Source organism: Furipterus horrens, unplaced genomic scaffold, assembly GCF_987537825.1.
Source record: "Furipterus horrens unplaced genomic scaffold, mFurHor1.1.pri manual_scaffold_17, whole genome shotgun sequence".
In the NCBI taxonomy this organism is placed as follows: domain Eukaryota; kingdom Metazoa; phylum Chordata; class Mammalia; order Chiroptera; family Furipteridae; genus Furipterus; species Furipterus horrens.
In genome coordinates, this window is record NW_028327187.1 from 25,905,744 (window position 1) to 25,918,288 (window position 12,545).

A 12,545-nucleotide genomic window follows, 5' to 3' on the forward strand; every position below is an offset into this window, starting at 1 on the left:
ACATAATATTTAATAATGAATGGGTTAATAATGACATCAAAGAAGAAATCAAGAAGTTTATGGACACGAATTAAAACGAACACACAACAACACAAAACCTATGGGACACAGCAAAAGCAGTACTGAGAAGAAAGTTCATAGCAATACAAGCCTATCTGAAAAAGGATAGAAGAATCCTAAATAAAAAATCTAACCCTACAGGTACAAGACTAGAACGACATCAATGAACAAAGCCCAGGGTGAGTACAAGGTAAGAAATCATCAAGATCAGAGCAGAATTAAATGAAATTAGGTCTAAACAAACAATTCAAAAGATCAACAAAACTAAGAGCAGGTTCTTTGAAAAAATAAACAAAATTGACAAGCCTTTAGTCATGCTCATCAAGAATAAAAGAGAGATGACCCAAAAAAAGAAAATCAAAAAGGAAAGAGGAGTAATCTAGACTGATATCATAGAAATACAAAGAATTGTAAGAAATTCCTATAAAGAACAGTATGGCAAGAAACTTGACAACCTAGATGAAATGGACAAATTTATAGAGACATATAATCTTCCAAAACTGAATTAAGAAGAAGTAGAAAGTCTCAACAGACCAATAACAAAGAAGGAAATTGAAACAGTAATAAAAAATCTCCCGGCACACAAAAGTCCTGGACTGGATGGCTACATTTGTGAATTTTACAAAACATTAAGGGAAGAACTAACTCCTACCCTTCTCAAATTATTCCAAATAATCCAAGAAGAGGGAAGACTCCCAAACTTGTTCTATGAAGTCAGACCCTCATTCCAAAACCAGGTCCAGACACAACAAAGAAAGAAAACTACAGGCCAATATCACTGATGAACATAGATGATAAAATCCTCAACAAAATATTGGCAAACCGGATCCAGCAACACATGAAAAAGATCATACGCCATGATCAAGTGGGATTCATCCCAGGGATGCAAGGATGATTTCATATTCACAAATCAATAAATATAATACACCACGTAAACAAAATGAAAGACAAAAATCACACGATCATATCAACAGATGCAGAAAAAGCATTCGATAAAGTACAACACCCATTTATAATAAAAACACTCAGCAAAATCAAAATAGAGGCAACATACCTCAACATAATTAAGACTATATACAAGAAACCTGAAGCCAACATCATACTCAATGGACAAAAACTGAAAGCATTCCTCCTGAGATCAGGAACAAGACAAGGATGTCTACTATCTCCACTCCTATAGAAAATAGCACTGGAAGTTCTAGCCATAGCAATCAGACAAGAAAAAGAAAAAAACATCCAAATTGGAAAAGAGGAAGTAAAACTGTCATTATTTGCAGATGACATGATAGTAAACATAGAAAAACCTATAGACTCCACTAAAGGGAATCTGGCATAATAGCAAGGTACAAAGTAAATATACAGAAATCTAAGGCATTTCCGAATACCAACAATAAAATATCAGAGACAGAAACAACAACAAAAAAAAAAGAAATCCCATTTACTATAGCAACAAGAAAAATAAAGTGCCTAGGAATAAACTTAACCAAAGAGATAAAAGACCTGTACTCAGAAAACTACATAACACTGAAGAAAGAAATTAAAGAAGATACAAATAAATGAACGCATATACCATGTTCATGGATAGGAAGAATCAACATCATTAAAATGTCCATACTACCCAGAGCAATTTACAGATTCAACGCAATCCCTATTAAAATACCAATGACATAATTCACAGACCTAGAAAAAATACTTCAAAAATTTATATGTAACCAAAAAAGACCTCGAATAGCTAAAGCAATCTTGAGACAGAAGAATGCGATAGGAGGAATCACAATACCAGACATCAAACTATACTACAAAACCACTGTGATCAAAACAGTCTGGTCCTGGCATTAGAACAGACATATAGATCAATGGAACAGAATAGAGAACCCAGAAATAAACCCAGGCCTATATGGTCAACTAATATTTGACAAAGGCGGAAGGAGCATAAAATGGAGTGAGATGAGCCTCTTCAACAAATGGGGCTGAGAGGACTGGATAAGGACATGCAAAGAGATGAAACTAGACCACCAACTTACACCACAAACCAAAATAAATTCAAGATGGATAAAAGACTTAAGTGCACTGTGACACCATAAAAGTCCTAGAGGAAAACATAGGCAAGAAAATGTCAGATATCCCACATAGCAATATTTTCACCAATACATCTCCTAAGGCAAGGGAAATAAAGGAAAAAATAAACAAATGGGATTACATCAAACTAAATATTTTCTGCTCAGCAGAGGAAAACATTAGCAAGATGAAACGGAAACCAACCATATGAGAAAACATATTTCCCAATGACACCTCAAAGAAGGGATTGATCTCCAAAATATATAAAGAACTTACACATATCAACACAAAGAAGACAGACAGCTCAATTAAAAAATGGGCAGAAGACCTAAACAAACACTTCTCCAAGGTGGATACACAGAGGGTTTATAGACACATGGAAGTATGCTCAACATCACTAAGCACCAGAGATATGCAAATAAAAACAACAATGAGATACCACTTCACAACTGTCAAAATGACTATCATCACCAATTCAGCTAACAACAAGTGCTGGTGAGGATGTGGAGAAACTGAAACTCTGCTGCACTGTTGGTGGGAATGCAGACTGGTGCAGCCACTATGGAAAACAGTATGGAATTTCCTCAAAAATCTAAAAATGGAACTGCCTTTTGAACCAGCAATTCCACTGCTAGGATTATACCGAAAGAATCCTGAAACACCAATTCAAAGGAACTTATGCACCCCTCTGTTCATAGCAGCACTGTTTACAATAGCTAAGTGCTAGAAACAGCCTAAGTGCCCATCTTTAGGTGAGTGGATTAAAAAACTGTGGTACATTTACACAGTAGAATACTATGCAACAGAAAGAAAGAAAGAAGGAACTCCTATTGTTTGTGACAACATGGATGGAACTAGAGAGAATTATGCTTAGTGAAATAAGCCAGGCAAAGAAAGAAAAATACCATATGATATCATGTAATACAGGAGACTAATGAACAACACAAACAAATGAACAAAATAGAACAAGGAACAGAATAACAGTTATCAGTGGGGTGGGGGGAGGGAGAAAAGGGGGATAAGTAGAGGAAGGGTCTAGTCAAAGAACATGTATAAATGACTCATAGACATGGACAACGGGGTGGGATATTACTGTGGGAGAAGGGGTGGACTGGGTGGGGGGAGCAATGGGGGAATCAATGGGACAACTGTAATAGAAAAACAATAAAATTAAATTAAAAAAAGAATATTATATATATATATATATTTAAACAAATGTTGAATCATGGCTGCACACATATTCCTACAAAATATGGGGACATTGGCCTTTTCAAATATTTAACCTGGATTTTTATCTAAAATTTGACCTTAATATTTATTGTTTAAAGTATAACAACAGATTACATTGCTGCATAAATAAAGTTAGTGTCTATATTACTGTAACATTATGATTCAGATATCTTTTCTATCAAACCTTCAATGTGAAAGCATTCACTTTTTTATAGCCATCAATAATCTTTCATCAGTATTTCCATTAGTATTTATTTACTAAAAGTTAAATCTTGAAAATTTTTCATGAGAATTACAAACAGTTCAGGAAGCAGAAATTAAAATATTATCCAAACCATGGCATGTACATAATTCTCATTTTAATGTTACTTATCATTGTGTATGAAGCTAAATATCAGATTGTATAAGTATACACACACAAACATGTGTATACACATATGTATGTGTACATATATATATGTGTACATATATCCATAGATGTGTATATTTATAAACACAGGCTCTCACACATGCATATATCGATCCAGAAGGCAAAGTCTGGGTCAGATTTAATTGAATGCTTTTACAATAATCACCATGATACAAATATATAATTTTTACATGTATATATATATATAGTTACCCTGGCTGGTTTGGCTCAGTGGATTGAGCGTCGGCCTGCGAGCTAAGTGTCGCTGGTTCGATCTTCCAGTCAGGGCACATCAGAGTAGGAAAACTCTGATTCCAAAAAACCTCCGCTGCCTTGCGGCATACCTCTTCAGGGGAAAGGCTAAGGGAGTAAACCCCGACAGAAAATCCGGAGCCGGAGTCCCTAAGGCGGTTTGACGTTGTAGTCAACACCGGCAACTCCTGCGGCGCACCTGAAGCCAAGCTGTATTGACTCCGTCTTTCCCTTGGATCCTTCAGCTGCGAAGAGAGGGGGGGTCTGCTGCATGGGCAACAGCAGACCCTCCATATCACCCTGCCCAGGCTCTGTAGCTTCAGCTTCACTGGAGAGGACACTCCAGCGTCATCGCAAGATGTCGATTCAACACGGGAGGAGACAGATACCGTGTCACTCCCGAGTCGGACTGCACAGCCATTCTCGGCGGTGCAGATAGACTCTTAAGAAGCTACACCATCATCTCTCAAGGCTCTGTAGCTTCAGCTTCACTGGAGAGGACACTCCAGCATCATCGCAAGATGTCGATTCAACACGGGAGGAGACAGATACCATGTCACTCCCAAGTCGGACTGCACAACCATTCTCGGCGGTGCAGATAGACTCTTAAGAAGCTACACCATCGTCTCTCGAGACGGACGGCTGCCGACGATACATATATAGGGACATATACAAATGTACTAATATGTATGTTTGTTTCTCTTCAAACATAATCAAATGCATACTGAAGGTAGTTTTGAACAAATTCTTCATAGTTACATAATTCCCATTTTCTCATTTTATAGGCTCAGCTCAGGGCTAGGGCCTACTCAACCTCACAAAACTCCAAACTTTTTCCAACTGCTAAGACTCACAAAAATGCCAACAAATTGGGGTTTTGATAAATTACTTCCTCTTGGTGGCAGTATTGCCTTGGAAAATCCAATTAACTTAGTACCCTCACAACCTCCCATCCCACCCACAAGATCCCTCCCCACCAGACCCTCTACTCCTGCCTGTTCAATATGGAAAAAAAGCCACCAAGAGACAAAGGAGTCAGACCAAAAAAAAAAAAAAAAAGCTGCCTTGCTAATTACTCTGGGGAAATTTGCTCTCAGGTTCCCTCAGAAATCAAACTGAGGCTTATACTACCCACTCTTATCAGTCATATTTTCTTTTCAAGAATTCCATTTCCACTCTACCAAGGCTTTGCATGTTTTCTCTTTTTCACTGAGCCTTGATCCCAAACATTTTCCCATGTTATTTGTTTCAATGGGTAATTCTTATTCAAGCTAAGATGGTTAAGAAAATGATAGAAATAAGGACCTGGAGAAGAGCACATCTAGGCACAAGGCTAAGTGGTGCTTGATTTATCTCACTTCCAGGTTCCCTGAGAGTCTGTCTCATTTTTCTGAATGAGCAGTATGCCTTTTGTGTGGAGTGGGAAGTAGCCATTTGGTAGGAACACTAAGAGGAGAGTTCAAATAGCTCTCAGTTCTGAATTCCATACAATGTCCTACTTGGAGTGACATATATACTTGAACATATAGAAGTCCCAGTCAGAGGAGACACAATTTTGTCTCATGGTTTCATCATTTAACTTTGAAACACCAGCATGTTCCCATGCGTGTCATTATATGACCTTCAATGGCCTCCTATATTATTATTGTTATGTATGCATATGCCACTAAGTTTTAGGGATCAGACTTATAATGTTTTCTCATAAATAACTAACACGTGGTACTTGCAAAAATATTCAGAAAATAACCATAAACTGATCAAGAGTAAACATGCCTTTATAAAATATTGTATTAAGTACTAATAACGTTTTGAATATTTACTCTCACTATTTCCACACACATACATAGTGCTATATTAATGGCAATAAACTACCATAAATTAACAGTTAAATTGAACTTATATATGCATTATATTTTAGATACAAGACTTTCACATCTAATTCTTGGGTAGTTTGAAATATCATAAAACATTTGCAAGACCTGGATTTTAGACAATAAAACATTTGCAAAGAACCACTTGGTTGTCTCATTGATTAAAGAATAATAGATTTTTACTTAATCTTTTAAAAATCCATACATAAAATACCTGTAATGCCTATTATAACTCAGGCATCATGATTTTGAGACTTGCCTTACTTAATCATTAAAATGATGACATATACTTTAAAACTAGTATTGTAACAGATACTAAATACTCATGGTCCAGGACATTAAGCTTCTTTGTTTATATTTCTCAAAATTTACACCAATTTTTAAGTTTTAAAATTTCATTATGAACTGCTAACAGATGGAAACATGGAACAGATTGACAGCTGCCAGAGGGGAGGGCAGAGCGGGGAATGGTGGAAATAAGGGAAAGGAATTAGTTAAATAACATATATGAATGACCCATGGACATGGACAATGGTGTGGGGATTGACTATGGGAGCAGAGTGTAAACTGGTCAGAAGAGGGCAAAGGTGGAATAACTGGGCTAACTGTAAGAGCATAAACAAGAATAATAAATGATAATGAAACAGTTAAGAAAAGAAAACAGCATTTATTAAATGAAGGTTCAAATTGGCATCTCTCAAATTCACTCACCCAGATGTGTACTCCAAGAAAACTTTAAGGTGAATGCATTCACACACTTATACATGCAGCTATAATCTTTCATTAATGTCTCCTTTTATATAAATATAAATATGGATATAAATATGTCTACTGAGAATTTCAAGTTGAAAAACATGCTATAATACTGACCATCATTGTAAATATGTAGCTTTTAAAAAGTTCCTATGTTTTATATACACACACACATATATTTAATATATATAAATAAATGTTCATCCATACAGACAGGCTTGTATCCCTTTAAACTTAACTGGATGCATACTAGGTGTAGTTTTGCACAAATCTTCAGCAGTAACTTATACCATTTGCATACATGCTTTTATATCAATATTTATTTTTCTATCATGTTCCACATGGCAGATGGGCAAACTTACAGTCTGCATCACGTTGAGAGAAGGCTCATCTCTGAAATTCTCTACAGACTTCTAAAGAGAGCCACTTGGTATCAATATATGTTTTTGAGTGCTTGAAAATGTTTATATATTTTACTCTAGAAGACTTTTTCAAGAAATTATAAAAGTTACACCTGCTGCTGGCAAATAAATCAAAATATAAAGTAAAAAAACAAATGGTTCCTTAATCAAAAGAAATAATCACTTAAAAATGTTTTTGGCATGCAATTTTTATCTCTTCACTTTGGACATAAGTACTTTTAAAAAACAATGTTCGAATTCGCTCCTACTTTGAGCATTAAAACAAGTTTCCCTACCAAGCAATCTGTATGCTTTTAAAAACATCATTAAATATTTATTCTTCGGAATTATGGCATGTTCTAGGATTTTTTCACCTGTTTTTGCATTTCTAGAAACAATCATGCTTCTTTACAATGTACCTGTTACAAGAGCCACGTATGAAGAAGTGAAGAGAGGTTACAGGTAATGCCACCTCTGACAGACAAGGACTTTTAAAATGTGGGATTCATTTTCAATCCTCTTCACTTGTATTTGGTTCTCATCCATCCATGAAAGAGCTGATCTTCCAGTAGAAGTGCTGACCTTTCTTGCCTGGGTGCCTCCACTTGTCTTCAGGAGCTCCAGCTCCAATTTCGATGCCACTGAGACCACTGACAAATACACTGTGTCCTGCTACAAGCCATCAGGAATGGTCCTGTTCTCTGCGCTGTGACTTGGCTACCAAAAAGGACACAGGTCCCAGAGCTTAGTTAGGAATACCATGTGCTCTGAGGGGTTGGGAGAGAGACAAACAGGCCCAGTATTTTTTTCCTGCCCCTACAGGGAAAATACCAAGACCCCGCCCTACGACTACCTGAGCCAGATTTTCTAGCAGCTGCTGTCTGTCCTGCTCCTCCACTGGACAGCTCTTATACTTGGACCTCATCTTTGTCCAGAGCTCAAGGTAGGCCTCTGGTGGAGGCACTGATCTTCACCTTGGGTCCCGACCCATCAGCCTCCTCACAGAATGGACCTTTGCAAACTAAAAGCCAATTCAGAGAAAAAGCTTTGGAGATTTTTCTAGAGATTTCCTCACAATGGCAGTGTTGTTCCAGGAATTCAATATAGTACTGCCTCGATGCTCTCTTTTTCCATCCATCTGATGTGAAAAAAAATGTGACCAAGAGACAAAGGTGACAGAAAATATGGCTGCCTTGCTTCCTGTCCAGTTTGAAAAAACTTGCTCACACTGTTATGATTTTGCTTTTGGTTTCCATCTTCAATCAGATTAGGGCCTGAACCTATACTTTCATTAGGCATCTACCTTTCTGGTTCAAGAATTCAATTTCCACTTACCTAATCTTTGTAATTCCACTTTTTCTTCACTCAGCATTGTATCTCTAGTGTTTTCTTTTGGTCACAAATTGTCTTGGGATCGTCGTCGTCGTCGTCGTCGTCGTCGGCAGCCGTCCATCTCGAGAGACAATGGTGTAGCTTCTTAAGAGTCTATCTGCACCGCCGAGAATGGTTGTGCAGTCCAACTCGGGAGTGAAACGGTATCTGTCTCCTCCCGTGTTGATGTCTTGGGATATCAGGAGGAAAACCTCAGGGATTCAGACCTAATGGGAAAAGAAAAGGATTGCATCTAAGGGCTTAGAGAAAAGTATATCTTAGGCAGCAGTACACAATGCTTCTTGACCTGGCTCATTTTCCAGATTCTCTGGGAGTCCTCTTCCATTTTCTGACCTGGGCACTAGGTCTAGCTGTATTTAGGGAGAAACAACCCTAAGATAAATGTCTAGAGAATTCTCAAGACTGGGTGCTTTACAGTGTTCACTTGCCCTAGCTGAGTGGCTCAGCTGGTTAGAATGTCATTCTGATATGGCAAGGTTGTGGATTCTATCTCCAGTTAGGGCACATACAGGAAGCAACCAATGAATGCATAAATAAGTGGAACAAATTGATGTCTCTCTCTTCAATCAGTAATAAATACAAAAACATTTTGCAATGTCCACTTGAAGTAATCCACATACTCAAATATGTATAAATTCCAGTCAGAAGGGACATAATTTAGTTTCAAGTTTTAGTCATTTACCACTGAAACACAAGCACATCCCTAAGTCATTATAGGACCATCAGTGACTTCCTATTATTTATTGTGTGTGTGTGTGGCACTGATAATGTCTTCAGGATTAATCATAAAGCATTTTCTCATAAGTAACCAAGACATGGTGCTTGCAAAGGATTCAGGAAAGCACCATCATAAACAGTACCCATGAGTACCACTGATAAACACTGGGATTATGTCCCAACATACACATACAAACTCAGTTTCCATATAACTCATGCACTCACATTTGTTTACATTTTTAAAGTTTATTCAAAGGTTATGGATTATTTCTAGGGAGTCCAACTAAAAAGAAAACAGAATGTTAATACTGTCACTTAAATTTTTTATATGACATACTCTTACAAGATCATTTACAGTAGTCCCTCTCTATATCATGGCTCACTTATCACGGCCTTACTGTATCATGGGATTTTTAAAATATTATATTTAATTATTTATCGCAGATTTTTTGCTATATTGTGGGATTTTGTGGTACTGTATATGTATGTTGTTAAAGTTACATAAGTTTAAGAGTGTAGAATATGTTTAAGAACATAAGTAATGTTTATAAAGTGTGGAAAATGTTAATAAGGGAGTGGGAAAGGTTAATAAGGGACTGGGAACAGTTTATAAGTGTGTGGGAAGGGTTTTTTTTTTTTTGGTTTTCAATTACAGTTGTCCCATTTTTCCCCCATTTCTCTCCCCCTGGGAAGGGTTTATAAAGACTTAAAATATATATAAATACTAAAATAAATGTAAGGTTTCTACTTCGCAGATTTTCATCTATTGCAATAAGTGAGGGAATACTTTCTCTCTATATATATTTGGAGAACATAATTTCTTTTTTCCTGAAAAAGGCTTTATAAAATATTAAATATAACAATAACTTACATATAAATTCATGGTGTTTTTTCTAGACAGCTATAAAATCCTAATATATTTACAAAGTAAATACTAATATAGCTGTAAAAATATTAAATTGTAATTAGATAATTAATTTAATGTTATGAATGATGTGCTGAAACCAATTTTTCAATAAAAGCTCAACAATAATATTGATATCTACAGCACAATGCTTTTTCAAGTTCATGACTCAGCATTTTACATAACGATTACTTGGCATTTTACCAAATCATGGCTTGGCATTTTTACATAATGATGACTCATCATGCCGGCCTGTGAACTGAAAGGTCCCCATTTCAATTCACAGTCAGGGTGCATGCCTGGGTTGTGGGCCAGGTCCCCACTTGGGGGGCTTGCGAGAGGCAAGCAATCAATGTATTTCTCACACACAGATGTTTCTCTGCCCCTCTTTCTCCCTCCCTTCCCCTCTATCTAAAAATAAATTTTAAAAATCTTTTAAAAAAGACTAAGGAAATACACTTGGGCAAAAGTTTGTCATTACCTACCTGAAGCTGATGCACTCTGATTCTCATCTCATTTTCTGAGGACATCTTCTGGTTTTGCTCTTTCAGTTGAAGCAGCTCTGTCTCCCAAATGTCCTTTTGCTCCTTCATTTTCTGTTCTAGCTTCTTGTTGATGCACCTTAAGGTTTCTAGCTCCTCTTGCTTCTTTTGGAGCTCAGCCTGATGTCTGAGTTCTGTTTCTGGAGGCTGACACAGATGTCCTTCAGCTCCTGGTTTTCTTTGCAAAGTTCATTGTTGTGCTGCTCTATCTCTTCCACCTCACCCTTAGTGGTAACAACCAGGATGTTCTCCTTATTTTCTGGACAGAACTGGAAAGGGATACTTGCTCCCTGGACCACACCATACTGATCCACATAGCAGAACTGGTAATACTCCTCATCCTTGGGGAGGTAATAAGCTTTGAATTGGACTTCCTGCTGTTTAGGTCAATGGGAAGAGTAACCCACAAGAAGATGTAATACTCATGGGTTGTCTTCCATCCCACTCTAAAGATTGAAATCCAGTCCTTTTGATGGGGAATGTAATTCTGGGTGAGGGTGTAATAGCATGTGATATCCCCTCCAGAAACACAGAACTTCTCCACATTCTTAAAGATGACCTGAGAGAAATTACAATGATCCAGCAAGACAGCTGATGTGGGGGAATCTTTCAATATCTCTTCCATGGTGGGGTCCAGGGGTAGCAGCTCATGGTGGTGCAACAGCAACAGGATGGGGCCCAGGACAGAAAACTTATAATTTTTAAATTATCCTATAGGAAGAGATTTATTATCCAAGAGATAAACCAAAGAAATACCTGCTGCCTGTCCATATTTTGAGAAATTATAAGGCCAAAAATAATGGTAGTTCAATTCCAATAAGAATACAGACTTTTAAAATGTCATTCTCATCACTTATACAAATATACTAATAACTTTTAAAAACAAATCAAATTTGTTCATACAGCCAGTGTGTAAATATGTTTTTTTCACTTACTGTAGTGAGAGTACTTCCCAAACTTCAACAAATATTCTATGAAATACTGGTTAGTTTTTAAAGAGTAGCCTCTTATGTTTGGAATTTCTCAAAATTAGACATGCTTCTTAACATGTCTGAATCCAAGTTCAACAGCCATGTATAAAGAGGTACAAGGAAGTTACAGGAAATGCCAGCTGAAATAGTCAAAGACTTGTAAAAATGTTGTATCTTCAATTCTGTTGTGTATGTTTAAAGATAGATTTTGTAGGTCTTATGTGGTCAACACAGCAAGTTGTCACCAATAATTCTTTCTGCACACATTTGTTCTGGATTTGCTATTGAATTACACTATAATATAAACACTGTGAAGAATCTTGCAAAATACATAAATTTCTGAAAGACATAAGGAAACACTTCATCCCAAATAAACCTATCCCAAGGGAACCACTATAGATAACTTAATGGGTACATGTGTTCAAATGTGGTAAACAAGATGTACTGCCACTCATGAGAGCTGACATTATTTAACTAAAAAAATAGAGCCTACTGTTCATTAATAAACTTCTCTTTTTTCTCACAATGTGCTTGAAACACAAAAAGATTAACCCATAGATAGACGCATCATTATTTATTTTCTTCAGTTAGGTCTCCATTATACTGTAGGTAGAGTTTTGTGTTATTGTTTCTTCACTCATCATTGGATAATGGTTACTCATGAATTACCTTTGTTGTTAATAAAATTATAATGGTAATATATGCATCTGATAAATAAATGATAAATGGAGCAATTGTAAAATAAGAAAAGAGGATACTCTCAATAACATGTACTCAATTGATATTTCAATCTATTGCATTTAGTACTTTCTTCTATATGTATTGTATTTTTGTGCATGTGTTTGTTTTTGCGCTTTACACGGGTTTTTTTTGGCTATAAGTTTCAACTGACATGATTTACATATGGGTTTTTCCTGTGGATTGAAATTTTTCTTTTTTCAATGCTTATCTTAGGTCTTTTATAGCAAGGCCACTTCAAATATCA

General features: G+C 36.5%; 1 pseudogene; it reads right to left on the reverse strand.

Moving 5' to 3' along the window:
* Positions 1 to 11,214, reverse strand: part of LOC149990717 (calcium-binding and coiled-coil domain-containing protein 2 pseudogene) — a 36,014-nt pseudogene extending 24,800 nt beyond the window's left edge.
* Positions 11,215 to 12,545: the final 1,331 nt, after the last annotated feature.